The sequence below is a fragment of the Plecotus auritus genome (genome assembly GCF_963455305.1).
Source record: "Plecotus auritus genome assembly, chromosome: X".
Taxonomy (NCBI): domain Eukaryota; kingdom Metazoa; phylum Chordata; class Mammalia; order Chiroptera; family Vespertilionidae; genus Plecotus; species Plecotus auritus.
In genome coordinates, this window is record NC_137784.1 from 19,720,968 (window position 1) to 19,727,176 (window position 6,209).

The following is a 6,209-nucleotide window of genomic DNA, read 5'->3' on the forward strand; positions in this document are numbered from 1 at the left end:
ATCCTATAAATTTGTGTCATTTTCCCCACACCATTCTGAGAGTTTTGGCACAATATTTAGCCACTACTAATTTTTAGTTTCTTCATCGATAAAATAGAGATAAGGACCGTGTGAGGAGAGCACAAGATAATAATGGGATGCTTTGACCATAGTTCCTGGTACATGATAAGAGTACAATACTTGTTGAATATCCAGTGTCATTACTTCTTCTGATTAACAACTGTAATAATATAGATCTCAATTTAAGAGGAGCCCTTTTGCCAATGAAGTATTGCCCCAACCCCAGTACCTAGCCATGTGGGCAGTGGAAACTATGGTAAGAGTACAGGAGTCATTCTATATACTATTGATTGGACCAGTGTTGGAAAACTGAAATGAGCTGATTTAATCAGATTCTCTCTCTTATGAATGTGAAGTTCTAATGCAGTTAGGTTCTGTAAGTGTTGGAACTGAGGGACTCACAAATCTTAGAGGAGGAGCCTTCTTCTGCTTTATTTTCAAAAAGCCATAGAGAAAAATGATGTTCAAGATCGTAAGAATTTAACATGCCTGGCTGGCATGGCTCAGTGATTGAGCGTCGACCTATGAACTAGGAGGTCACAGTTCGATTTCTGGTCAGGCCACATGCCCGGGTTTTAGGGTCGATCCCCAGTGTGGGGTGTGCAGGAGGAAGCCGATCAATGATTCTCTCTCATCGTTGATGTTTCTCTCTCTCTCTCCCTCTCCTTCCTCTCTAAAATCAATTATATATATATATATATATATATATATATATATATATATATATATATATATATATTTTAAAGATCATAATAATTTAACAGATAGAGAAGCAGAAAGAATGGAATGGAAGAGAGTCACCTACATGTCTATAACTTTTAAAATTTCTGGTTCTGATTTTCTCTTAAGGGCTGCCTCCCTCTGAATTTTATGACAAACCCCAGTACCCACCCTGTAAAGGCACATTGTTGCTGAAGTGAACTGGAGTTATTTATTCCCCATTATGTGGATTCAAAAGAAATTTAACTAAAGCAAAAAGTGAAACAGTTTTCCTCGATCGTATCTTTTACCAGCATTAATATTTGAAATTCCTTCTATTTGACTTTCTCACAATATTAAGGTCTACACGGTCAGTATGTAAATGACTTAAAAAACATTTTAATAACATCACCTACTTAGTTGATTATACTAGTATTTTCTACCTAAGAAAATAACAACCTTGAAAACATTTGTTTTCTGCAGAGAAAAATTGATTAAGTCTGAGACCAAATAGTCTTTAATTTGAAATCTAAATAAAACTAAATTAGAATTACTTCAAAAATGTTAGCACTTATGTTAACAGAAATACGACTTTATATATTTACTAGTGGAAAAAATATACAAGGTTTAAATTAAACTATTATTTATAACATACAACATATAAGTTATTTTTCTCTTTGGAAACACAGAGATTCTCAGTTATATTAAGTTAAGAGCTGAATTATTTCTTCAAGTTCTAATATATTTTTCTGAATTGTATTTCATATTATAGCCATTATCTTGGTATAGTTACTGGAGTATTTAAATGGTGGTTAACACAAATGAGAAATAAGGGAACAAAACGCACAAATAATACAGTTAAAGAAATAAAGAGATAGGGCTGGGGAAAGATTTCCAAAAATAATTCAGTGAAAGAAATCCTGGGATAGGGTTTCAAAAGAAAATTAAATTCGGTGGAGCAAAGAAAACCATGGTTATTTGTGGAAAACACGTGCAAAGGACGACTTCTACTGAGCTAAACATCGTGGCTCACATGCAGCAAGAATACAGGATCTTACCTCTGTCATGCCAGGTTAGTATTCAAAGCGAAAACTCTATGAAGCCCAGTTGGAGATTAAATAATTCTCCGTTAAATAATCATAGATCTTGTTCAAGAGTCTCAGCCCATCTTAGAAGGCTCTGAAAAATAATGACAACCACTGAGACCACTGAAGCTCTATTCTAGAAAATAACAGCAGATCTCTAAGGAAATTGTATATCCTGTACAGGAAAGAATTTATGACGATAATTCATGTTTCATTATTTCTGGTATCAGGTGGTAATTCAGGCCATACAACACTGTATCTTTAGAAGTATTAAAGTTTGCCTTTATTGAAAACAAAAGCCAAAACCACATTATTTGTTTGCTATTCTGATGTATGCTGTTCTGAAATGTTTAATTATTTTTCTTTCCTTTATAAACAGCTCAGTGAGCAAGAGTATTTTGTCATAATTTAAAATATTATCAATTGTATTGATTTTACATTGCTCTCATTTTCAAGTTCCTAATCTCTTTTTTCAAGTTTCACTGAGATATAATTGACATATAACATTGTATAAGTTTGTGTACCACATAAGGAATATATATATATATATATATATATATATATATATATATATATATATATTAGAGGCCCAGTGCACGAAATTAGTGCACGGGGGTGTGTGTGTCCCTCAGCCCAGCCTGCACCCTCTCCAATCTGGGACCCCTCGAGGGATGTCCGACTGCCTGTTTAGGCCTGATCCCACTGGGCCTCACAATCCAGGACTGCTGGCTCCCAACTGCTTGCCTGCATACCTTCCTGATTGCCCCTAACCACTTCTGCCTGCCAGCCTGATCACCCCCTAACCACTCCCCTGCCAGCCTGATTGATGCCTAACTGCTCCCCTGCCAGCCTGTTTGCCCCTAACTGCCCTCCCCTGCAGGCCTGGTCACCCCTAACTGCCCTCCCCTGCAGGCCTGGTCACCCCTAACTGCCCTCCCCTGCAGGCCTGGTCACCCCTAACTGCCCTCCCTTGCAGGCCTGGTCCCTCCCAACTGCCCTCCCCTGCTGGCCTGATCGCCCCCAACTGCCCTCCCTTGCAGGCCTGGGCCCTCCCAACTGCCCTCCCTTGCAGGCCTGGTTCCTCCCAACTGCCCTCCCCTGCTGGCCATCTTGTGGTGGCCATCTTGTGTCCACATGGGGGCAGGATCTTTGACCACATGGGGGCAGCCATCTTGTGTGTTGGAGTGATGGTCAATCTGCATATTACTCTTTTATTAGATAGGATAGAGGCCTGGTGCACAGGTGGGGGCCAGCTGGTTTGTCCTGAAGGGTGTCCCGGATCAGGGTGGGGGTTCCCTTGGGGCATGGGGCGGCCTGGGCGAGGGGCCTGTGGTGGTTTGCAGGCTGGCCATGCCCCTGGCGACCCAAGTGGAAGCCCTGGTATCTGGGGTTTATTTATCTTCTACAATTGAAACTTTGTAGCCTGGAGCGGAGCCAAGCCTTCTGCTTGCTCCATGGCGGAAGCCATTTCTGTTGGGGTGTATGTATCTTTTATAATTGAAACTTTGTAGCCTTAAGCGAGGCCTGGGCCAGCCAGGGTGTGCGGAAAGCTTGGCTTCCTCCATCGCCGGGGGCAACCCTAGCCTCGTGCTCTTTCCAGCTCCGTGGCTGCTGCCATTTCTGTTTGGGTTTATGTATCTTCTATCATTGAAACTTTGTAGCCTTGAGTGGAGGCCTAGGCCGGCAAGGGCAGGCGGAAAGCTTGGCTTCCTCCATTGCCAGGGAAACCCAAGCCTCTCTCCTGCTCTCTGTGGCCGTAGCCATCTTGGTTGGGTTTATTTGCATATCGCTCCTGATTGGCTGGTGGGCGTGGCTGGTGGCCGTGGCTTGTAGGTGTAGCGGAGTGATGGTTAATTTGCATATTACTCTTTTATTAGATAGGATATAGATATATATATATATATATATATATATATATATATATGAAAATTATTACCACAGTAACTTTAGTTAACATTCGTTACTTTACATAGTTACATTTTTTTTCCTTGTGATGATAACTTTTAAGATTACTCTTTAGCAACTTGAAAATAGACAGTACAGTATGGTTAATTATAGTCACCATGTTGTCCATAACATCCCCAGGACTTAGTATCTTATAACTGGAAGTTTGTAACTTTTGACCCTCTTCACCCAATTACCCCACTCTCCACTCTGCCTGGCAACCACCAATCCTTTCTCTGTTTCTATGACTTTGTTTTTCTAAGATTCTACGTATAAGTGATATAATACAATATCTGTCTTTCTATGTCTGATGAATTTCACTTAGAATAATGCCCTCAATGTCCATCCATATTGTCAGAAATGATGTGATTTTCTTCTTTTTTATGGATATATATGTATCTCCCACATTTTCTTTATTCATTCATCTGATTCATATGTCAGATATTTAGGTTGTCTCCATGTCTTGGTTATGTAAATAATGTTGTAATAAACAACTCAGTGGCAACCCCCTCCCCCAGAAAAAGAATAGGGAACTCATGGACATGGACGACAGTATGATGATTGTGGGCGTGGGGGAGTATATAGAGGGGATAAAGAGTGATGGAAAAATTAAAATAATTGTTTTAAAAATAATAAAAAATAACCCCCCCTGAAAATTTCAAAGAAAGGACAAAGGAACTGAATAGACTTTTTTCCAAAGAAGGTATTTTAATAGCCAAAAAATACATGAGAAAGTAAGTGCTCAGCATCACTAATCATCAGGGAAATGTAAATCAAAACTACAATGACATTGTCTCACACTTGCTGGAATGGCTATTCACAAAAAAAGGAGAGATAACAAATGCTGGTGAAGGATGTAGAGAAAAGTGAACCCTTGTACATTGTTAGTGGGATTGTAAATTGGTGCAGACACGATGAAAAACAGTGTGGCGATTCCCCAATAAAACCAAAAATAGAACTACCGTATAATCGAGCAATACCACTTCTGGGTATATATCCTAATCTCTTCTTTAATATATTTCTGGTCTCCATCCTAGATTTAATATTGCCAACTTTTTATACATGTGTTCCTGCTGCTGAAAGTCTCTTGATGTTTCTAATATACTAGAGTTCGGGGAATCAGAAAAGCAAACTACTGTTATTAGAATGTTGGATAGGATAGGAGTAAATGGAGCCTCTTTCAGCGTCCGAGAGGTCTTCTCGAGTTAAAGTGCATGAACACAAGTAAAAGGGCTGTATTCTGACTTTTTAAAAATATATATATTTTTTATTTTTTTTCAGAGAAGAAGGGAGAGGAAAGGAGATAGAAACATCAATGGGCATGAGCCTTTGACCAGAATCGACCCAGGGACCTTTCAGTCCACAGGTAAATTGCTCTATCCACTGAGCCAAACTGGCTAAGGCTGTATTTTGACTTTTTAAAGAAAAAGTTTAAATTTATCTTCCCTATCATTGCTGGATCAGGAAAATCACGAGAGAAATGATGTACTAGTGTACAGAATAATGTACCAAAATGTAGAGAAGAAAGTCACATAAAACATTTGAACTAAGAAAAATGTATCACTGGGGACTGGAAAGCGTGCACAGTTCTTATCTGTGAACTTTTAAAAAATATTTATCTTTGTTGTTGAAAGTATTACAGATGTCCCCTTTGTCTTTTATTCCTATTGATCCCCTCCATCCCACACCCGCCCCGCCCAGGCCTTCACCGTATCTGTGAACTTCTTAAAGATTATCTTCCATCATAGTAATGTATGTAATAAAGATAAGCTCATAACAATTTTAGGACAATTAATGCTTCTATATCTCTTCAAAAAAGAGAGCATACTATCCCTTTGTGACTTAGCTTTTATCAAGGTCATGCTTCCCTTTCTTCATCTACTGGGCAGAGAATTTCCCTCAAGGACAGAAGACTGTACTAAAATTAAGTCAGTCTGTGTCCATCAAAGTTAATTCTACCAAACCTAAGAGATCAATACAAGTATTGGAAAATGCACCCAACTCCAGGCCCCTGGGACCCCATCCAGTTTCACAAGTTTGAGATAGATGTGCAACATTTTCTCTTTTTTTGTTTTGTTTTTTATTAATCCTCACCCAAGGATACTTTCCCATTGATTTTTAGGAAGAGTGGAAGAGAGAGGGAAAGACAGAGAGAAACATCGATGTGAGAGAAACACATCGATTGATTGCCTCCTGCATGAGCCCCAACCAGGGCCTGGGTTGGGGAGGAGCCTGCAACCAAGGTAAGTGCTCTTGACCGGAATCGAACCCGCGACCCTTTGGTCCTCAGGCCTACGTTCTATCCACTGAGCCAAACTGGCCAGGGCCATGTGTAACATTTTCTGTACTTAGTCTCCCCTGTCATCTCATTGCTTGTCAGGCACCACTACTTTAGTCTCTTTCATTTGTCACTTGTGATTA